The following is a 24,519-nucleotide window of genomic DNA, read 5'->3' on the forward strand; positions in this document are numbered from 1 at the left end:
GTAGGATTCTAGAACTTTAGTTCCTCTGAAATGTATGCGCCTTTAAGTCTTTGTTTCAACAATTTCCATGGTACCTTCCTTCAGCTAATTTAATCTGGATCAACGCTGATGGGAACAATCTGGTCCTAAGATCTGGGAGATATGTGGCTGTCTATCATCCTGCCACCCATGCTGTTCCAAACAAAGAATCAAGGAGAAAGAGGAAACTCATTCTGCAGTTCAAGCAGTTTCGACCGAACTGAATACAACTCCCTGACATTTCTGAGCTCCCGCTGTTTAGTAGAGAGAAGCAGCCTGATAGTGAGAAAGGATGACCAACCACTTGTTAAAAATTGGAGCAGGTGATCACAGAGATTCTGAAAACAGTCTTGTCCTGTTCTGGCAGCAAACATCCCATGCAAACAACATCCCAGCCCAAACGTCTGTTCAACAGCCTCAGCTTTTGTAGCTGGAGTCAGTCAGAGCCCTGATACCCCAGGCCTGGTGGAAAAAGGCCTGCAAGACAGGGAGCAGGTCTTCCAGGACTCACGGCCAAGATGCCAGTTCTTCATTGTTTCCCATACATTAAGTATTGCTAATTGTGGAGTAAGAAGAACTGCCTGACAGGTTGCAGTATAAATTAGTTTAACTATCAAATTCCAATATGCAGCACATGCATCTTTTTGATTCAGTTCACTAGCCAGTTTCAAATTGCATCGCAACTTTGAGGCAAAACAAACATTTCTCTAACCCTACCATATAATATTGAGAGGAGGCCCTGGGATCTGGGCTATCCCATACTAGAGATGAACTGTGAAATGTATATATATTTATATATTCCATTGGGGTGGCCTGCTGCCCTAGGCAAAGTCGTCACCTACTCCGATTGCTTCCCAACATGAATGAGGGAGCCTGACCCCAAGAAAGTCGTCTGATCCCATGAGCTGCTAGCGGCAGGCTTCTTAGGGAGGCGAGTGATGAAGAGACAAACTTATGGAAATGCCAGGGTATGGAGCATGTCATCTCCAAAATATTTGCGGCATCCTGCAGGGTGAAGAATTCTCCTTGTCCATGTCATTAGGACACTGGGGTGATTCTTGCCCTTCTTCCTTCGGTGGTTCCTCATCATCACTCCTGCAGGGGATGCTGGAGGAGGAATTAGATTTTGCTCTGCCTGGCCTGGATGAAAAAGCTGTGTAAACTGTCAGCCTAAAGCAAATTGGAAGAGCCTCCCCACTGCGTTCTGACTGTTGATTAAAGCAGCAGCACTTCTTATTGTCATTCCTAACAGATCAACACCAAATTTCCTCAGACTGCTGTTGCTGCAGATACTGTTCATTCAGCTGGTTAAAAATTATCTGATATTATTGTTGAAGGGGAGGGTAGTTTAGTTCCCCCGTGGGATTTGACCTCGCTCTTCAGGAAAGGCCTGGAATTATGTTCTGTGCTATCCCTGTGTGGATGACTAATGTTGCGGCCTCAAAACCCTGTTTTCTTAGTTATTACAAAAGCAGGTCATACCAATGCAGTGCATATTTTAAGGACTCCTCAGGTGAGAGCCTGTGTAGTAGCTGAAATGTTTGGATTAGGTTGGGATATCCTTGTTCAGTCCCCCACTCAGCCAAAAGGCTAATTGGGTGACTTCAGACGCTCCAATTGTCCCTGTCTTCCAGGAACACCCCTAATTTAGAGAAGCCACCATGGTTTCTGATTTGATCCTGGAATGTCCCACTTTTTCTTAGGACGTCCCTATTTTCATCAGAGAAATGTTGGAGGATATGGAGTTATGCAACCCCCCCGAGGCATCTGAAGGCAATCTTGTATAGGGAAGTTTTTTAATGTTTACTGTTTTATTATGATTTTATATGTGTTGGAAGCTGCCCATAGTGGCTGGGGCAACCCAGTAAGATGTGTGGGGCATAAATAGTAAGATTATCATTATGGAATGGGATGTTCCTATTTTCATTGGAGAAATGTTGGAGGGTATGTGACATGCACATGCTGAAATCTTTCCCACTCTTTCCTCCTAATCCCTGTACCTTTTGTGTTGTGTCTTATAGTTTGTAAGTCCGAGGGCAGGGACTGTCTTATCATTAACATTTGCAAGCCACTCTGTGAGCTCCTCCACCCTTTATTCTGAAGAGCAAGATTTTAAAAATAAATATACAGATAAATAAAATACTAGGAGACAAACAGAACTCAAACAGAGATTAAGCCGGTTAACAAAAATTCCCGTAAAGGCAGTTTTAGGATGTTGACACACACTGTATGCCAAGTCATGTATTGACAAGAAACATTAATATATAAGCAATAAGGTCTATCCTCATTTGGAGCCGCAGGATGGTATGAGGTGGATGTCCAGCTACATTTAGGAAAGCAAAACCATGGACAGAAAACCAATCCAGGTATAAGAACTTGGGGAACATGTTGGGCAAGGCCATGGGCCAAAGGGTCAGTTTTCTGTCCCATAATAGCTTGTCAGTAAAATTCACTGACAGCTGAAAGCGCCGCTGTTTCTGTGACCTCTTGTCCTTCCTAGTAAAAGCTCATAATCTTGTGTGCCCCAAATCACAGGCAGTAGACCAGTTTCTGACTTTTTTATGCCAGATGCACAGAGAACTGCAAGGGCATCACGATCAGGAGCCGTGAAAAAGAACAAGAATAGCTCTTTGGCATTTATCATGTTGGCACCATCCATTCAAGGCCTGTATAGTTTTCTCCATCAAAAAAATAAGCAAACAAAAAGTCCCCCTCCCCAACTCAACATGAAATCTTAATTTTAACTTCTTTCCTGGTTTCTTTTTAAGCTTGTTACTTCTCGAAATCAATTAGCATGCAGTCTGGGCATTCCACGCTGCCAGCCAAAGAATCCTTTTATATATTTTTCCTTTTGTTTAGGAGCTGTTGATAGAACGCTTTGTTCACATGAAAGGTAGACGGATTAGACATTGGAGGTGCATCCTTGTGTTTGTATTGTTCTTAGTCAGGCTGCCACAAAGGACAGTGGCGTCTGATTCACTAGCTGATTGCCACCCCTGATCAAGGCATGGAGCACTGTCAGAGCGTCTTATGGGGGAAGGAGTTTAAAGCTACAAAGTGGGGAAATGGGATTTTTGAATCCACTACTGTGGGTGTAAGGGAATGACACTCCCATGCAGGGGCAGAGGAAGGGGGTGCAGTGGGTGCAGTCCACCCCGGGTGTCACCACTGAGGGGGGGTGACAAAATGCCGGGTGGCATGCATCGCAGGGTCTGCAGCACCCGAGCCACACGTCTTGCAGGCCCTGCAATGCGTGCCACCCGGCATTTTGTCACCCCCCTCAGTGGTGACACCTAGGGTGGACCACACCCTGAGAGAGACGTGGTGGCTTGGGCGTATGCAGGTTCTGTGCTGATCCAATGGTCCACCCGCTGCCTCCCCCCAGCTGTAGGGTGGCTGAGTGGGAGGAGGCAGGCAGACTCTGGAGGCCCTGTGGTGTGCCCCGCCCCTATGGGCGGCTCGCCCCACCCTTGCCCCACCCCTGTGGGTGCCTCGCCCCACCCCTGGGCGCGCCACCCCAGGAGCTCGAGCGACTTCCTCCGCTGCTGCTCCCACATGCTGATAATGTAGGCGGATGGAGGGGCAGAAAATAGGATGTGATCACAGAGTGATTTGAAGTAGCTCAACAAGTATTTCTGATTCCCAGTTGTTTAACAGGCAAAACAAAGTTGTTCCCTCATTAAATTCTACAGCTAGAATAAAGAAATCTGAGGGTGAACAGAGGAACACAGGAAGCTACCTTATACTGAGTCAGAACCTGGATCTTCTACATTCAAAGCAGATGCTCTACTATGGTGATCCCCGCACCATGGGAGTAAAAAGTAGAGGATTTGAATGTGTGTAAGGACGCAGGTGGCGCTGTGGGATAAACCACAGAGCCTAGGACTTGCTGATCAGAAGGTCGGCAGTTCGAATCCCCGTGACGGGGTGAGCTCCCGTTGCTCGGTCCCTGCTCCTGCCAACCTAGCAGTTCGAAAGCATGTCAAAGTGCAAGTAGATAAATAGGTACCGCCCCAGCGAGAAGGTAAAGGGCGTTTCCGTGCGCTGATCTGGTTCACCAGAAGCGGCTTAGTCATGCTGGCCACATGACCCGGAAGCTGTACGCCGGCTCCCTCGGCCAAATAAGCGAGATGAGCGCCGCAACCCCAGAGTCGGTCACGACTGGACCTAATGGTCAGGGGTCCCTTTACCTTTACCTTTACCTTTAGGGGCAGCAAGCTCAGTTCAGTTAAAAATCATAGACTAATACTTTTAAAATTCTAAGCATTTGCCTTTTGCATATGGCTCTGGGTAGGGGCTCTGAGCTGACTAGTTTAAAGCCAAGTAGATTGTACAAACCAGAAGGCTGCTTACCCATGAGGAGTGGTTTTCTCAGCTTAGGTGGGAGAGTGTTTCCTAATGGTTAGAGAGTGACAGGTAACTAGATCTTGTTGGCTTTGACAGGCTAGTATCTGTACTGCCTGTGCTGAGTCTGTTGGTCTGTGTGGCATAGCATCAAAAGTAGAATTCTGACAAATTGATCACAGATAACTGTTGTTCTGAACCAGAACACTGTTAGGGTGCATTGTGCTACGTTGAAAACCAGCCTTATTGTGACTTGTAGGTTTGAATGGTAATTGAAATCTAAACTGTTTATTTATTTCCAAAAATTATTTCTTTCCTTGCAGTCTTCAGCTACAGTTTTAAAAAAAACAGATGGAACTTTTAAGAAAAAGCTTGCATCTTAGCTTTTTCTGTGGTCTGTTTTTATCTTTATTTGACTGGTTAGAGAGAAGTGAACTGTTCAGTTTTGCTCCTTCTCCAGGACATTGGAGTAATGTGCCACTGTCTTGTGCTGCAAGCTTCACGTTGACAGTTTGAACCTTGAAAGGTGACAGAGATCTTCAGATGAACTCATGTAGCGGGAACATTTCCCTGACAGCGAGATCAGTTGGAGTCATCTCCCAAGGGAAGGCGGCTCAAATAAGCTGGAGCAAACTGTGGTGAGTGTTGCACAGATTGGGAGCAGTTGGGCACAGGCCCTTGGGAGAAGGTGTGATTGACATAATAGCTCCACTCTGTTTTTGCATTCTGGGAACACTAACTACAGCTAAATATTGTTGCTTTGGAATAGACCCTTTTCATCTCCCATTTGGATTGCTTTAATGTCTCCCCTATACAACACTTAAAACACTGCTTTGACCGTGCTGGCATATAAATCCACTCATCCAATGAAACCCAGCCATTGTTTTCTTCTTGAATGATATCATTCTTCATAATATTTGGTGGCTGCTCCCAGACTTTGGAACTCCCTTCCTAGAGAAGCTAGAGTGGCTCCCTTGTTCTTTTGCCAGCACACAAAGAATTTCAAATTCTGACAGGCTTTTGAGAACTAACTGTTTCTAAGGAAATAGCTGGCGCTGTGATTTCTTTTTTTTTTTGTAATTATCTGTTTGTCTTAATTGTTGTTGTTTAGTTGTTTAGTCATGTCCGACTCTTCGTGACCCCATGGACCAGAGCACACCAGGCACTCCTGTCTTCCACTGCCTCCCGCAGTTTGGTCAAACTCATGTTCGTAGCTTCGAGAACACTGTCCAACCATCTCGTCCTCTGTCGTCCCCTTCTCCTTGTGCCCTCCATCTTTCCCAACATCAGGGTCTCTTCCAGGGAGTTTTCTCTTCTCATGAGGTGGCCCAAGTATTGGAGCCTCAGCTTCAGGATCTGTCCTTCCAGTGAGCACTCAGGGCTGATTTCCTTAAGAATGGATAGGTTTGATCTTCTTGCAGTCCATGGGACTCTCAAGAGTCTCCTCCAGCACCATAATTCAAAAGCATCAATTCTTCAGCAATCAGCCTTCTTTATGGTCCAGCTCAAAATCTTATTCTAGTAATATTTATTATATTAAAGTTTTTTTTTAATTAATGATTCCCCCTCCCCCATGTTTTTTGCTGTTTCTATTTTATCTGTAAGCTGCCTTGGGTCCCTGTCAGGGGAAAAGGTGGGATATAAATAAACATAAGCTTAAGAATAATATTCACAGTCATAGATACATTACATACATTATACTTTTTACCCTAATATATGTGTGCATTGCAACACTGAAGGTATTTTTAAAGGTTTGTATTTTAAAATTTATTTACCCAACTCCACATTGGAGAAAAAATGCAGAAGCAAGGTTCAACACACTTACCTTTTGCATGGTTTTTTTGGATATTACACACACAGTTCCTCTGCTGATTTAGCAGCTAGAGTGGGGCTGCACCTAAAGATTCATTGCAAGCCCTGTAAGAAAACCAACAATTGCATCAATCTCTTGTTCAGGAAGGAGGAACAGGATTTAGTTTTCAGCTTCAGTTCATCTTGTTCTCCAGTCAATCTGTATGGTACATAGGGGGCACTGCAGGACAAATATGGGTGGTGGTGTATTCTTGTTATCAGTACAGTATTATAATATGATATGATATTATGAAATTATATTATATTATATTATATTTCTTTTTTAAAAAAGTATTAGTATATTGTCCTTCATAATTCTTTTTTTAAATCCCAGAGTGGTTTACAATACCATTTAAAACCAAACATAACAAGAAAAACATAAAATAAAATACAGCTGCATATAGGCTCCGGGTGCATTTCTAATGTGGGAGTAATGTGGACCAAATTAGAGGATATAAAAGCAAACCAAAAGCAGTGAACCAAGATGAAACTAAGTAATCAAACAGCAGTGAGTTAGAACCAGTTATGTCCGTACAGAGGGATGCTGTTGTGGTAATTAGCTTTTATTACTGTCATGCAAACCAAAGAGTCATTAGAAGCATACAGGGATCATGACAGCATGGGACTGGGAACGGCATTTGCTTCATCTGATGGTAAGCCAGGTAAAATGCAATTAAGAGAGTACGGTATTTTGCAGAGTTTACCTTACTTTTCCTATTGCCTAGCCCATAGTTGGAGAGGAATCTTTTGCTTATGTAAATCAGAATGAGAGCTTTTGTGCAGGAAAGCTAGTGTTTAAAATGACAGCGGGTGATCTTTCAAAATATCCCAAATTCCCATGTTATTTGAAACATTTCATCCTGCATGATCAATGCAAGTAGAAACTGCCTTATACCTACCAGCTCAAATTATTTGACCTTCTGCATGCAAGGCATGGGTGAATTTCAGTTTCTCTCTGGTTTTCCTTTCCCCCCATCTTAAGTTCTGTTTTCCACATTTCCAAATCAGTCTGCAATTTTAAAAAAAGTAATCGTGAAAATTCAGCAGCTTCTTAGTGCAAATTTATCATGATATCCTTTTTTTTTGCAAGCCATTCTCCCTCTGGAGTGCATCTTTGCATTTTATATTTACCAATATATGCATTTTATGCAACTTTTATGGACCATTGTAGGCATTATTTAGCTGGAGAACTCCACTGCAAAATTCAGAAAAGTGCAATTTTTTTTAAAAAAAAAATGGTTGTGTTTCAGGTTGCTTGTGGTTTTAGAAAGTGTGTGTTAGGTGTGTGGGGGGGTCACCTTTATATTCAAACTGAATTTAATGTTTTCCTCATCCCTAGCTCTGCCTCAGAGCTTCTGATTTGATCTGTGCTTTTTTGGAGGAACTCCAGCGGGGCTTTTGTCTGCATAGAACTGCATAAGACTGGGAACTCTAATCTGAGGTAGTTGGCATCACCCATTATCAGCTTTGGTTCAGTCCATCACCACCATGCAGGTCCCAACAGATTACTCATAATAGAAAGAATCCTGAAAAGTTGCCAGGCCCACACCTGTGGTACACCTCAAAAATAGGTGCTAGGGATGCACAGTGGAAAAGTGCTGTTACATTTATGCTTGCTTGTAAGTTTCCCAGCAGTGTTTGGCTGACCACTCTTGGACTTAAAAGTAGATAAACCCGACTATTTCAGTTTATTTCAGTTTCTAAATTCAGTTTCTACATCAGCGGATTTAAAAAATAAATAAATCTGCATTTTAGTGCAAATTTATTATAAAGACACAAATTATAATGCACTTTTCCATAATGTAAAACATTCTTTGTATGCTATTTTCATGAATATATTCATTTTATGTGCATTTGACCCAATAGGTGTGTTTCATGCACACACTACCTGGAGAACTGCATCACAAAATTCAGGTACCGTATTTTTTGCCCCTCCAAAAATGAAGGGGAAATGTGTGTGCGTCCTATGGGGCAAATGCAGGCTTTCGCTGAAGCCTGGAGAGCGAGAGGGGTCAGTGCGCACCAACCCCTCTCGCTCTCCAGGCTTCAGGAAGCTCTCCGCAAGCGGAGGGAGAGCTGCACGAAGTCGCACAGCTCTCCCACCGCTTGCGAGAGCTGCCTGGACCCAGAAGCCTGGGGCACGCTGAGCTCAGCGCCCCCCAGGCTTCTGGGCTGCGCACAGGTCTCCGCAAGCAGTGGGAGAGCTGCGCGAAGTCGCTTGAGGAGAGCTGCCTGTTCTGGGGGCTGGGGTCGGGGGAAGCTCGGGCTTCCCCCGCCCCAGCCCCACGCCTGGGGGAAAAATAATTTCCCCCCCTTATTTCCCCCCCAAAAATCTAGGTGCATCCTATGGGCCGGTGCGTCCTATGGGACGAAAAATACGGTAAGTGCCAGGTTTTTTTTAAATAATTTTTATTAACAGACCAATCATATCAAATCAAATCAAATCACATAAGTTCTGAATTACAGAGCCTAATTTTAATTTTTTGTTGGGGGTACTCATATTTCAAGTTCTGAAAGGGATCCAATCCTCTTATTGCTGCTGCTTTAAAAGTCCACAAATCTGTCCAAATAATGTTCAGAATTCTGTCCAATCCTTTCTTGCTGTTTTCCACATCTCTTCTAGTTGTTTTCATATATTTTTCCTTTCTCTTTGTCTTTGTGGCCTCTGATTGTCTCCATAAGCGGGTTGAAACAAATTTGTATTCCTGTGTGGATTTTTCCGTTCGTCCAAGAGTCATATTTCAGACAGCTGCCGTATTTCATCACTTCCATAAAGAAAAACATTCTTGCTGTCTACTCATTCACTTTTCACAGGTCTGTCCCTCTTTCTCAGTCCTCGAGGAGGTTCTACCAGGAATCCAATATGAAAACAAGGCTTCCTCCTCCCGATCATGAATCTTTTGACAAGACCTGTCAAAATGCGACTCCCTTTTTGTTGCTGCGCCATCAAAAGCCCTTGTTCTTTTTCTCGATCTCACAAGCCAAACTTTTGGTAGTAAATCATTTCCACAGTTTTTAATCATCCTGCTTAGGTCAGTTATGCGACGGTTCTTTTTGAGGAGGGGTTATTGGTTAATCACATAGAAGAAAAGAAAAAAAGTCCCCCCCCCATCCAGTCCCGCTCCGGCATACTGAACCTGGTGTATTTTCTTCATGTTGTATTCCGTTAAATCCAACCCGTTGCTCTCGTTTCACAGAGGTCACTTCAGTTAGCAGTCTTCACTCCTGTTCATCACTTGCATTTGCTTCATTTCCAATTATATATTTCGAGCTGATGCAAACCAGTGCGCGATCAGAGACAGCGTCCGGGATAGCCGGACCCACCCGAGGGCTTTGTGCCTAGTGCCCTCACCCCCTTCTTGCGAATCCAGGGGTGAATTATGGGCACAGCAGGCAAGGCAGTGTTCCCCATTCCCTTGGGGCAACGAAGGGAGGCTGCATACTCCCATATCAGCCTCTTAATTACCTCGTGTGGGTCGGAGAGATGTTATTGTCGGCCATCTTCCAATGCGCCCCCTGGTGGCCCCCCCAGGTAAGTGCCAGTTTTGAAGGATAGTTGTGTTTCAGTTCAAACATTGTTTCAGTAAGTACCAATTAGGTGGGTTCACATTAAAATGTGAACTGAATTGAATTTCTACCTCATCCCTATCTGGACTTTATAGACTTTTGGTCTGACCCAGCAGGGTATTCATGTTGTTGTTGTTGTTTATCTCCTGGCTCCTCAGCAATTTTTCTGTTTATTAAAGCAACTCACAGCATCTGGTGGCAAGAGCTGGAAGGGATATAAGGTCAGCATTTCCCTTTGGCTCTTTGCCACAGCAACACGCTTCCTGCCTTGTTGCGTTTGGCTCCTTGCTTCCTGATCCTTGGACCCTTGGCTCCTGGTATCTGGACCCTAGGCTCCCTGACTCCTGGCTTCCGGACTCCCGTTCCTGCTCCCACCCTGCAGTCTTGCCCCTGGTCCCGACGTCCTCAGCCAGGACTTCAACCACCCGTAAACTGGACCGTGACTGATGGGAAGGGGCTGTTTCTAGTATGCGGCTGGTGGGAAACCGTTTGACACTGGGGGGGGGGGACCAGGCCTTTTCTCTAACCTTCAGAATTAATAGAAACAGATTTCATCCTTGGACCAGAAGAACTAAATTGTTCCAGGCTAACCTTGTTTTCATTAAACACTTTGCTTGGGGCATATGTAGAGATGGAGCTACGCTGGAATTCTGGGCCTCTATAAACCTTGCAGAGTTCTATTTTTACACCCTGGGGGGGAAATGTGTAACATGATGTGCCCAAAGGAAGCTTACTGATATGAGTATTCTGAGAATTTTTACATGGATCTCTGAACCTGCCTCAGGCTTTTCACAACAGTATTATTGTTACTTCAGCTTGAATATGTGAGTGTAGCTTCAAAATAAAATTAAAACAAATCTTCTCAATAGGAAGGTATTTAAGTAACTTGTTATGCTTGTAACACAGGTCTGAGACATCAGTAGTTTAAGTAGGGTGATGAAAAAAATAGGGGTATTACACCTCTCAAAAATAAATGAAAGACACTCCTTAGCTGGAGCAGTTACTCATTTCTATATGCCAAAGGAGTGGCAGCACAGAGCAACAGCACTCGCAATCAATAGAGAATAAGAGTATCAAAGTGGGAGTTTACTATAGATCCCCAAGCCAAACGGAGGACATAGATGATGCCTTCCTGGAACAGATGGCCAAGCATGCAAAAGGAAGGGAGATAGTAGTAATGGGGGACTTCAATTACCCGGATATTTGTTGGATGTCAAACTCAGCCAAGAGCATAAGGTCAGACAGATTCCTCACTGGCCTTGCAGACAACTTCATTGTCCAGAAAGTGGGAGAAGCAACAAGAGGAACAGCCATTTTAGATCTGGTCCTAACCAATGTTGATGACCTGGTTAGTGGGGAAGAAGTGGAGGGATCATTAGGCGCGAGTGATCATGCTCTTCTGAAGTTTACTATACAGCGGAAAGGAGCAGCCAAGCATACTAGGACTCCATTTCTTGACTTTGAGAAAGCCGACTTCATAAAACTTAGGGAAGTGCTGGGTGAGATCCCATGGACAGTAATACTAAAAGGAAAGGGAGTTCATGATGGCTGGGAGTTTGTTAAGAGGGAGATAGTAAAAGCACAACTTCAGGCAATACCAATGAGACGGAAACATGGAAGGTGCCTAAAGAAGCCAGGGTGGCTATCTAAAGAACTTTTAACTGAGTTAAGATTAAAAAAGGATGTGTACAAAAAATGGAAAAGGGGGGAAACCACCAAAGAGGAATTCAAACAAATAGCCAGCACGTGTAGACACAAAGTCAGAAAAGCCAAAGCACAGAATGAACTCAGGCTTGCTAGAGAGGTTAAAAGCAACAAAAAAGGCTTTTATGGGTATGTTCGTAGCAAAAGGAAGAACAAAGAAACAGTGGGGTCACTCAGAGGAGAAGATGGTGAAATGCAAACAGGGGACACAGAAAGGGCTGAACTCCTCAATGCCTTCTTTGCCTCAGTCTTCTCCAATAAAGAAAACAATGCCCGACCTGAAGAATTTGGAGCAAATGATTCAGCAGAGGAAACACAGCCCAGAATAACTAAGGAGATAGTACAAGAATACTTGGCTAGTTTAGATGTATTCAAGTCTCCAGGGCCAGATGAACTGCATCCAAGAGTATTAAAAGAACTGGCAGGTGTGATCTCAGAACCACTGGCAGTCATCTTTGAGAATTCCTGGAGAACAGGCGAAGTCCCGGCAGACTGGAGGAGGGCAAATGTTGTCCCTATTTTCAAAAAGGGGAAAAGAGAGGACCCAAATAATTACCGCCCAGTCAGTCTGACATCAATACCAGGGAAGATTCTGGAGCAGATCATTAAGCAAACAGTCTGTGAGCACCTAGAAAGGAATGCTGTGATCACCAATAGTCAGCATGGATTTCTGAAAAATAAGTCATGTCAGACTAACCTGATCTCGTTTTTTGACAGAATTACAAGCCTGGTAGATGAAGGGAACGCAGTGGATGTAGCCGACCTTGATTTCAGCAAGGCATTTGACAAGGTGCCCCATGATATTCTTGTAAATAAGCTGGTAAAATGCGGTCTTGACTATGCTACCACTCAGTGGATTTGTAACTGGCTGACTGACCGAACCCAAAGGGTGCTCATCAATGGTACCTCTTCATCCTGGAGAAGATTGACTAGTGGGGTGCCACAGGGTTCTGTCTTGGGCCCGGTCTTATTCAACATCTTTATCAACGACTTGGATGATGGACTCAAGGGCATCCTGATCAAATTTGCAGATGACACCAAACTGGGAGGGGTGGCTAACACCCTAGAGGACAGGATCACACTTCAAAACGACCTTGACAGATTAGAGAAGTGGGCCAAAACAAACAAGATGAATTTTAACAGGGAGAAATGTAAAGTATTGCACTTGGGCAAAAAAAATGAGAGGCACAAATACAAGATGGGTGACACCTGGCTTGAGAGCAGTACATGTGAAAAGGATCTAGGAGTCTTGGTTGACCACAAACTTGACATGAGCCAACAGTGTGTCGCGGCAGCTAAAAAAGCCAATGCAATTCTGGGCTGCATCAATAGGAGTATAGCATCTAGATCAAGGGAAGTAATAGTGCCACTGTATTCTGCTCTGGTCAGACCTCACCTGGAGTACTGTGTCCAGTTCTGGGCACCACAGTTCAAGAAGGACACTGACAAACTGGAACGTGTCCAGAGGAGGGCAACCAAAATGGTCAAAGGCCTGGAAACGATGCCTTATGAGGAACGGCTAAGGGAGCTGGGCATGTTTAGCCTGGAGAAGAGGAGGTTAAGGGGGGATATGATAGCCATGTTCAAATATATAAAAGGATGTCACATAGAGGAGGGAGAAAGGTTGTTTTCTGCTGCTCCAGAGAAGCGGACACGGAGCAATGGATCCAAACTACAAGAAAGAAGATTCCACCTAAACATTAGGAAGAACTTCCTGACAGTAAGAGCTGTTCGACAGTGGAATTTGCTGCCAAGGAGTGTGGTGGAGTCTCCTTCTTTGGAGGTCTTTAAGCAGAGGCTTGACAACCATATGTCAGGAGTGCTCTGATGGTGTTTCCTGCTTGGCAGGGGGTTGGACTCGATGGCCCTTGTGGTCTCTTCCAACTCTATGATTCTATGATTCTATGAAATAGAAAATCGGGATTTTGGCACAGCTGCTTGGAGTCGTTTAGGGCTATGCTTTTTTCCAGGCAAGTGCCACAGAAAGTGTCTCAGCATCAAACCATGAGCTGGCTCAAAAACTAATAGGGCAAATGAAGAAGACAGAAAATGTTCTTTGGACAGAGTCAATACGCAGCATTTATGGGACATGATGAGAGCACTCGGCTACTCCAAACTTTATGCCTTGATGGTATAGATATGATATGAGACAGTCTGGTAGGTGTGCAGTAGAAAAAATCCAGAAGGGATGCTGGTGAAACAAAATACATGATTATTTTTTTTATAATGACTCAAGGCTGCAATGCTAAGCACACTTCCTAAGGAGTAAATCCTACCTAATAGGACTTGCCTCAAAGAAAAAACTGCCCAGGTTCTGAAACCTTTCTTTCTGGCAGTGCTGTATTTGTAGTCTTGACCTTTTCTCTCTATGCTGTATGGCACTATTAATGCAGTAACGTTTTTCCTTTGGGCTAACTAATAAGGATAAAATTGTTTAATTTGCTAGTGGAAGATTTCTCCTCCTATATTCAAATTAATTTTAATATTTTCTTTAAATGTGACCAACACTGTTGCACATCATATACAAGTCCTTCCCATCTATTGTATTTCCCATCTTTCTGTTTAATCAGCTTGTTCAGTATAGACACTGAAATTTGTACCAGTCTCTCCACTGTTTGGCTGACAATCTCTGACCCTAAAGTAGACGGAAGTTCTAATCATATAAATCAATTGGAAATAAACCATTGTACAACTCTACACTGTTCATCGCGGGCTATGCTACCAAAAGGAGTAATGCCTGCTCCCACATCACATCCTTCCAATCAGTTGTGTGCTTCGTTGTCGCTGTCTTGGATGATTGTACTGAGAGATCGGTTAGGCAACGTGTTACCTTTCTGGACTTCTCCCATCCCCGCGGAATTCAGTGCCCCAGAATGCTGCAATGCCAATTACCATGGAAGAATGAGAAAAGGACTAGACCAATAATAATAGTAATAGTTCACATGAACTGCCAGTAATTCAGATGTAGTGGCAACCAAAGTTTAGGGACAAACATTTAGGAATGGTCATCCCATCAAGCTCTCCTTGTGAGCTTCTCATCGGTATTTCTTAGCAGTGTGCATCAGCTTTGTGTGAGACCTGAAAAATGGGATTAAGGCTATGCAGTGTGATTTGGAGGTCTCCCCTCTGAGTCAAAGCACAGTATAAATACCCCCGCCCCCGTTATACCAATGCCCCCACAAATCCACCGGGTGCTCTGTCACTCTAGATTTGTTTCTGCCTTTTGGTATGGAATCACTTTATATGTTCATATCTCTCTGAATTACTCTAGGTCTGTGGGCTTTGCAAGAAGTGAGGCTCTCAAAAATGTTGCCTGCAGAAAACTGGATTTCTCCGCCCCTCTCCACCCCTGCTTTTCTGCTAAATACAGAAGCAGATGATTTCTTTAACGGCAAAAGGCTTTATTTAAGGTGTGGTGTTTTTTTTTTTTTTTAAGTGCGTTGTTCTCCACTAACTAACTAACTAACTAATAATAATAATAATCACTGAGCTCTTCAGAACACGGCAGGCAGCTTTATAGGCAGCTTCACATTGAAAGGCGTATCTCAGGCCTAGGGCCTATTGGAAGACATAGGCAAGGCCGGTGAGATGCATAAATTGGGACAGCCTCACGTTGTAAGGCCTATTGGAGGACACCAGTGCCAGAAAGGAAAGGCCAGTTGGAAGCTTTAAAAAAAGGGGCTTACAAGTAAGAATACACCCAACTCAGCAACCTACCTCTTTATCATTTTAAGGTAAGAAAGAGCAGGAGACAACTCCACTCCTCTAAATAGATTTTGGAGGAAAGTGAATCCCTTTTAATTTTCTCCACAAGAAGGCCCTGGACCTATTTGTCTGCAATTTGGTACGCTTAATGCGCCCTGTAAATTTCACCCACTTTAGGGGTGAAAGGGGGGAAGGTTGTGCTCAGACACTATCCTATTCATCACCAGGGGATGTAAGATTCAGCTGCCATTTGGGTTGGCTTTTGTACATGGGGGGGAGTGTGTGTGTGTGTGTGGGCAACACATTGTTCTTTGGCTATTCAGAATAGTGAGCCTAAGTTGGTCATGCCAACATGTGCTTTAAATGCTTGGTGTGGGCACAAGCCTGGGATGTGTTGGGTTTGTGGGGGCATAAGTAATATGATGCTCAGATAGGCAGAGGACACAAAGGATTAGCAATTGGGTAGAAAGCGAAAGGTTTTCCATACAAGTGAGCATGTTAATGCCAACATTTATCACATGCCTCGGGACCACAGGGCACGTTTGAGGGGCTAGGAAGTATTGTCACCTTCCTGCCACCTCCTTGCTTCTCAGAAGCCTTCCGTTAGGCTTTAGGCAACTGAAATACTGTCAATGCATCCTGTGAGAAGCACAGGTGCTACGTGAAGTTTATCCTTTTTTACCTGGCAATTTGATTCCTGGCAAGAAGGAAAGAAAGGCTGCTGGAATTTATGCTGAAGATGGATAAGGGAAATAAAGTTTGTGAGATAAATGCTTCTTTCCCACTCCCAATTCGTTCCTGGGTCTGTGCTCTCCTGATACCTGGCCTGTCACCCAGAATGCTCTAGGCCATGTTGTCCTCTTTTGAAAGTGGTGAGGGTGCTGGCAGAGAGGGCTGGGCGATAGCAGCCTGTTTGTAACCCTTGATAAACACTACAGTGCAGCCAGCGTGAAATGAAGAAATATTGCTCCCGGTAAATATTTATTTTATATCAGAAATTAGCATACCAAATGTAATTAAAAACAACTTTATGTGCACGTCCCTCCTCCCTTCAGTCTGTCAAATGACAACTCGAAATAACTAGTCATAAAGAAATGCGGCCTTAATTAGCAAGCATCTCAGCCTACTGTCGCCGTTTGATAATTACACTGCAATGAGCTTCTGAAATTAGGATTTATTTCCCCTTTACCTTTTCCTGGTAGAAGTCACTCCTGGCTGGTTTTTGTACCCCTCCTTTTCCTTTATTTTGAACACCTCTTTGAGAATGCATTATATGTGTGCCAGAGCAGTCATGCAGTAGTCTCAGATATGTTTTGCTTTGTTGATCATGTAAACTGTGAGTGGCACCTGTCAGCTGTTGCCAGTGAGGTTGAGTGGATGAGGACAGAAAAGAACTGTGCATCTTTTTAAGCTTCTCCAAGTTGCTGTGGCCTATTCAAGCCAGTTATGATAAGAGTCACCCCCACTTTTGTCTCTTTTAGGCTGCATTCCTATAAGAACTTAGAGGGAAATAAGCTCCATGGAACTCAATGGGTCTTATTTCTGAGTTAATAGGTAGCAAGCAGCTTGTGCTGTTAGTCGTTCTGCGCTGGATGTTTCCCATGTGCCAAATTTTAGATTGTAAGCACCCCCAGACAGGGACTTTTTGCTCCTATATTCTGTATACCACTATGCACACTGATAACACAACAGATGCAAGTAGACTTTTATATGAATAAAGAAAATGATGATGATAAAAATTGTAAGTGAATGCTGTATTGTAAGGTAAATGCCTGAAGCATCTTCAAAATGCTTCCAAAGATGAAAAAGAAAACAGTACTATGTACCAATCAAAAATGGAGTAAGCAAAACTGCTTATTTCAATCTTTTGCTAAGCAGTGCAATTTCTGCACTGGAAGAAAGTAAAGATTGCACATAAAAATTGGACAAGATACCTACCAAGTCCATTAGACATGGTACCTAAGGAAGAAATGGTGCTTTTCCTGCAGTAGGAAAGCTATCTCTCTGAATATATTTTGGTAACTAAAGCAGCTAAAATGCAAAACAAAACAAAACAAAACAGGTTTCTCCCCTGCAATGTCTTTTGTATCTGTTCATCAAACACATAAGAGATACGACAGTGCGTAGCTCCCCTGTATAAGGAAGCTTTTTAAGGTTTAACGTTTTACTATGTTTTTATATATGCTGGAAGCAGCCCAGAGTGGCTGGGGCAACCCAGTCAGATGGAAGGGGTCCTACTACTACTACTACTACTACTACTATATTATTATTATTATTATTATTATTATTATTATTATTAATCGTGTTTGAACAGAAAGAGCTCAGTTGCAGTCTAAACTCAGCCAATAACCAGACTAAATGCCATATTTCAGCCTAATTGCTTCATAGTATTGTTGTGAAGGGACGCAGGTGGGGCTGTGGGTTAAACCACAGAGCCTAGGACTTGCCGATCAGAAGGTTGGCGGTTCGAATCCCCGTGACAGTGTGAGCTCCCGTTGCTCGGTCCCAGCTCCTGCCAACCTAGCAGTTCGAAAGCACGTCAAAGTGCAAGTAGATAAATAGGTACCGCTCCAGCGGGAAGGTAAACGGCATTTCTGTGCACTGCTTTGGTTCGCCAGAAGCGGCTTAGTCATGCTGACCACATGACCTGGAAGCTATACACCGGCTCCCTCGGCCAATAAAGCGAGATGAGCGCTGCAACCCCAGAGTCGGTCACGACTGGACCTAATGGTCAGGGGTCCCTTTACCTTTACCTTTATGGTTGTGAAGATCACATGGGGTAACCCTGTGTTTGCTGTCCTGAGTTCTTTGGGATGTAGGTGGGATCTAAATAAATGCTGGATCAGGTCAAAGGTTCATCTAGGCCAGCACACTGCTTCCAACTGCCACATAGCTGGGGAAACCCAGCCAGATGGGTGGGGTATAAGTTGTTTTTTATTATTATTATTATTATTATTATTATTATTATTATTATTATTATTATCTATGTTTAAATTACTACCGCATAGGATCGTTTTTCAGTATGGATTGGAACACAGGACTTACACCAAGTCAGACCTTTGGTCCACCGAGCTCCATGTTATCTACACTGACTGATAGCAGTTTCTCCAGGATTTCAGACAGGAGCCTATTCCAGCCATACCAGGAGATGCCAGGGACTAACCTGCATCTCTGTGCAAAGCAGTTGCTCTACCACTGAGCTGCAGTCCTCCTCCATTTCTGCATGTGTACCCCTTTCAGTATTAGGGCACACACTGTGTGATAATGTGCTTTCAGTGCTGGATGCAGGTGTCTTTTTGGGGTGCTGTACACATGATGCCATCCTCATGTCGTCCCTGCCCCACACTGTCAACTGAAAGCAGATTCTGCTAGAATCCATTTTTGTGCCAAGAAATCATTTCTCAAGTGCTTCCTGCATCTGCAGGGAGTACTTTCTCAGTTCACCTTCTATTGGAGAGGCCCTGCTGAAGTTGTAGAGCTGTGCCACTGTGCCTCACCATGTTTAACTTCTCTGTGAATAAAATAGGCAAAACAGGAAGCAGTGCAGTAACTTAGCCACCCCTGTGTACTAAGGTCTATGGCAACACCAATAGAGGGAGAAGGGACTAGAGAACACCACTGTGCACTAGTTTGAAAACATGCCCACTTGTGTGTACAGATGACAGAGATAGTAGCTGCCATTTTAGATTATTTTCTTGTGGGAAGGTGCGGACAATTGCAAACTATTATGTACAAAAGCACACTGTGAAAAAACGATCCCTGTACATTTCAAAGGTTCCGCGTGTCCATGCTTTGCACTTAACTAGGGCTCTGCTAAAATGTTCACTACACACCCATACCCAAAATTCCCACAGAGCAAGCGTATTACACCAAAGGATATGGGATTATTTGGGCCTGGACATAGGCCGTGGATGCACCTCCCGACCCCCAGGAAGTTGTCTGTGCAAGCACTTCCTAGATGACTTTGTGCCCTCACAGTGGACCACTGATGTCTAAGAGAGTAATTTCACTCATATAACTGGGGAAGACTCTATGGAAGCCTGTTTGATTGAAAAGCATCAGCTGTGGTTAGGGATTGGCAGCAGAGATCAGTCCAGGATAGGAAGCCCCCACTGCCCTGGCCTGCTTGTTAGGCCACAGCACCGCTCCTCTGACAAGCTTTTCTGTGGAATTTCAATGAATCCTAATTGTCCATCAGGAGCCCATGACAGGAAAAGTCATACGGCCTGATTTGCATCTACTTTCCCTTATGACTCCCCTTGGCCTTTATTCTTAATGGCCCCTGCTCCTTTAAAAAGCATGCTGGCCATGGCAATTGCATTAAGTCTCTGTCAAAGGTGTCTTGACAACTTCCTTGAAACCTCTCTCTTATTGGCATAGGAGTCTGTGTGCAGTCTTGGGCCTTTGAGGCTAAGGATGAATGGCAATAGCAAAATGGGGGCACTTAAGGGCATACTCTCTAATTTGTGTCATTCCCCTTATTAGCTTTCTTTTTGCACTTAAAAAAATGTACGTCCTCCTAACCTGAAACAGAGAGCGAGAGAGATGTTCATCAGGGGAAGGGCCATAGATATAGTCACCGCTTTCAAGAAAAATCCTCCCCGCCCCTGCTTTCCAAGGACAGAGAGAGAGAGAGAGAGAGAGATCCCAGCACTGACTTCATTGAAGCAGAGTCCCCAATTAGAGGCTATCTAATTGATTTGAATATCTAGGCTCTTCAGGGAACCCTGCTAAGAGGTGTCAGAAAATAGAGAGGAATTTCATTTAAATTATTAGTAATATCCTTGGAGAGAGAGAGGAGAGGCAAAGGTGGGTGGAAGGTAGGAAATTGGTGTTACTTGGGACAGGGGATGAGGAAAGAAAAAGTGAAAGATAGACTTTGGTAAGAAAAATGGTGGGATGGGGGACAGAATATGAATAATTAAACTCGTAAGTTTGTGAGAGATTGAGGAAGGGTCACAGAGTCACAACTGCTACTACTGTATAATAGGGACAAATGTGTTTAGACAGGAAGAACTAGATGCACAAATATAAGATGGGGACACCTGGCTTGCCAGAAGTACGCTTGTAAAGGATCTAGGCGTCTTAGTAGACCACAAGCTTAACATGAGTCAACAGTGTTATGGCAGCAGTAATAAAAGATATTCAATGCTGCATAGTGTCCAGATCAAGGGGAGTAAAACTGCTCTATTCTGCTTTAGTCAGACCACACCTGGAATACTGTGTCCAGTTTTGGGCGCCAATTTAAGAAAGATATTGACAAGGTGGAACATGTGCAGAGGAGGGTGACCAAGATGATCAAGTGTCTGGAAATCAAGTTGAGGGAATTGGGTATGTTTAGCCTGTTAAAGAGGGGGTTGAGAGGAGATAGGATAACCATCTTCAAATATTTAAAGGGCTGTTTTCACCTGCTCTGGAAGCTAGGACCCAAATCAATGGCTTCCAGTTACAAGAAAGGAGATTCCAGCTAAACAGATTCCAGCCAGTGTGGTGTAGTGGTTAAGAGCGGTAGACTCGTAATCTGGGGAACTGGAGTCTCCGCTCCTCCACATGCAGCTGCTGGGTGACCTTGGGCCAGTCACACTTCTTTGAAGTCTCTCAGCCCCACTCACCTTACAGAGTGTTTGTTGTGGGGGAGGAAGGGAAAGGAGAATGTTAGCCGCTTTGAGACTCCTTAAAGGGAGTGAAAGGCGGGATATAAAATCTAAACTCTTCTAAACATCAAGAAAAACTTTCTGACAAGTAAGAGCTCTTCAACAAACTGCTACAGCAAGTGGTGGACTCTCCTTCCTTGGAGGTTGGATGGCCATTTGTCATGTATGTTCTTGTTGAGATTCCTGCATTGCAGGGCATTGGACTACAAGACCCTCAATACCCTTCCAACTCTACAAGCCTGTGATTCTATTATTTTTTCCATACAAGTATGAGATGTGTGTGTGTGTGTGTGTGTGTGTGTGTGAGAGAGAGAGAGAGAGAGAGAGAGAGAGCACACGCTCTGCATATGCTGTGTGCTGCTTGTGGTGAGTGTGTATGCGTGGTATATATCTGTAGGTGTGTGTCTATGTGCAAAAGTAGGAACAACTACTCTGACCGTGGCCATTTCCATGCACAAACTAGCATGTGGACTTGGGAAGGTTGGCCAACCTTTAATGTGCTCTCTCAGGCAAAAGAAAAAAAAGTTAACCTGTGCTATATACATATTCTGTCTCTAGTTTGCGGTGACCTTCATATCACTGTAGGCATATGTGAACCCAAGAATAGGCACAAGCAAAACTTAATACAATCATGTGGGGGAAATTTAATGGCACCAACACTCATGTGACCCAGCTCTACAATTCTGTAATAGCCAGATTAGTGACACTATAAATAGTAGATGGTTTTTCCCTGCTGGAATGCTAATATTGAGGATGAGTTCCCCTTATTTAATTAATTTACTAATGAATATATTCTTTTATTATTATCTATCCATCTATCTAAATCCTGTCTCCTTTCCTCTGAGGCAAAAGGAGATTGGTGAAACCATCTCTGCATGCTTCGGCCCATTTCCTTCAGAGGCTGGCAGTAGGAAGAGGCTTTATGCCCTCTGCTCCTCTACAGCTGCCCACTGTCTGGCGTGGCCATGCCAGCTTTGCTGCCAAATGCACCGTTAGACATGTATTTTATTTCAATTTGTTACATCATTTAAAGCCTTGGACCAGCTGATGAGGGTAAAAAAAAAGGTCCTTTGCCTTCAATACCTTTTATTTCCAAATTCATGTTGTTCCAAGTGTTCAAAGTTGATTCCAGTGATCCGCTGATTGGTGGAATCTCTCAGGCATTTTAAAGGTGCTGGAGCATGCCCACGTCTCTTAAATCCTTTGTCCTCCTCATCTCAGCCAAGCAGATATTTGCAACTATGGCATTTCCTATTGGCAACTCCTTTTTTTCAGGTTCTGCTTATCCGCTGGACTTGAGTGCCGCCTGTGTTCCAGTTTCCTAGTCTTCAGTCAACTGTATAGCAGGACTGGCTCCTGTTGAAAGTGCTTGTATTTCTTCAAACCATGGATCATAACACATTTGTAGTTTTCAGGTACAGAGTAAAACAGCATATGAATAGAGAATCAATTGTGGCCACAACAATTCACCTCTTGCACTGATTTAATGTTTTGATGTACTTGTGCTGCCACAACAGTGAAGGAAGCTACCTTTTCAGCCACCTTCCTGTCAGTAATAGCAAACAAAAATCTATTTTTTTGTTGGGTCAACCAGCAAGGAATGCTTGAAAAGAGATGTTCCCCAAAACTGCACCTTGCTTCCTTACAAAGAGACCAGCTCAACACAAACAAGGAGGATTATATTCAGCTGTGTACCCCAACCCCTCTAATTTATAGAATGGTCTAAATTGACTGTGAAAAGACAGCCAAAGAAATCTTGTGAAACTGTAGCAGGGCAAAAGCTTTTGCAAATAGAAAACACAGCCCACTCTTATGAAAGCTTACTCAGATAAATGTGAATTGGATTGCAGCCTTGGATCTAAGTTTCATGGTTGTGATTATATTTAATTATAACCTTTGAAAGCATGGACAGGTCAGACTGCATCAGGCAGCCCTCTCACAAGTCCCTGTGCACACTTCCTTGGAAGTAAGCCGCATTGAACCGTGTGGGATTTACTTCTGAGTAAACCTGGGATTGCACCCTCAGTGTGGTCACTATAGCGTCCTTTCCAAGTGGCAATTGTACTGAGGCCCTCCCTCCCCTGAGCCTTTGCTTGGGAAACTGAAATCCTGAGGTTTGGTGTCAATTGCTTTCCAAATTGTTGCTGGGAGGTAATTGACATGAACTGTCAGTATTCTGAACTCGCCTCTTTCTCATCTTGGAAGCCCGCAGGACAGTTTCAAAGGGCATGCTCAGAATTCCAGATGTGTTCATTTCAATGCTTGGAAGTCCGAGCTGCAGAAGCTATTTGTCCTGAATGGAGAATGTTTTGCCTTTGGTGGACCAAAAGGGTAAATATTGAACTGACACTTAATATTATGTATTTCCACAGAGCATGCAGCTTCATTTAAGCCCTGAACCAAATCACGTTTTGGGCTTAATCTACTGTATTACTCTTCTGACCTTCTCCGAGATGTCAGATTGTGCTGCCTGTTTTTTTTTAAATGAACTTCAGAATACAGTTTGGAGGCTTTTAATTAAACCTGTGCGGTGTCTTTTTGCTACTGTAAAAACCTGAAATTTGAATGTGTACAACAGCCCCATTCCTTGCCCACAAACTCTTTCTGCTTTGATTTGCTGTGTTGCCATTGCCCTTCTCCTTACTGACATTAGAGGGTGCTGTGGAGGCTGGATAAAAGCAGAGATGGAAGAAATTTCCTTGCAGTGGGGTTAGGAAGGTAGCGGTGCACAGCTTAATTGCTGGAACTTGGAACGCTTTCTGGAGTTCTGAAACATGAACCTTAGTAAACGAGGGACAGATTCAACTTAATTGCTCTCCCAAGGCAGATTCACTTCTTAATTAGAAGATATTTTAAAGTCCCTCTCTTTTCCTGCCTCTGATCAAAATGCCCTGCGGTGTGAAATAGAAAACAGCATCATCTTCAGTTGTTTTAGTGTCTTCATTGGTACATAGCACAATGTTCTCTTGCATCATATCCCAGCTCAAGCTGCAGGGTAATGCAGCCCCCCTCTTTTGTTATTCATGGGTGATTCCCCCCACCCCCATGAACCATGCCATATTTGTGCCACAACTACATATTCTCCAGTTGTATCGCTTTGTAGGCACAGTTACTACTTTCGGTTCCAAGCAGTAAAGCATGTTTTGGGGAGATAGGTGGATTTTGTAGGTGGGGGAAGGAAGCTGATAAGATGGTGGGGATTTGCTTGCTGCTGCAGCAAAAGCAGTAGCTCTGGTACAAAAGTCATGAGCATAGCTACATACAGATAGTGCCTGTGAGCAGATCAAGAGGGTGGGTTGGTGGGGTCTCACCAGCACTGCACTTTGAAGCACACCCAGAGTTGTCCACATTGATTCCCATTAGAGATGACTGGCTGCACTGGTTCAGTGTAAATTCTGAGGAAGATTGGGGATGGAGCCCTTGGAAACTGCCTGTGCCTCTGTATTTTCAACAAACTTTCCTTTATGGTGATGCCAGAAACTACAGTGGCTGATCAGTAAATATACAGTAGCCATTTCAGTGTCTTATACCTCACAACCCTGTAACTGGTAAGTTAACTGGGCCACTTCCCCAGCCCTCCAATTCTCCCATGTCTGGCCACTTCTTCCAACTGGATGTCTTAAGTATTCTTTCTTCCAACATGAATCTTCCTGAATCCAGAGGCCAACCCTGGAAG

The sequence above is a fragment of the Podarcis pityusensis genome, assembly GCF_964106645.2.
Source record: "Podarcis pityusensis genome assembly, chromosome: 3".
Lineage (NCBI taxonomy): Eukaryota > Metazoa > Chordata > Lepidosauria > Squamata > Lacertidae > Podarcis > Podarcis pityusensis.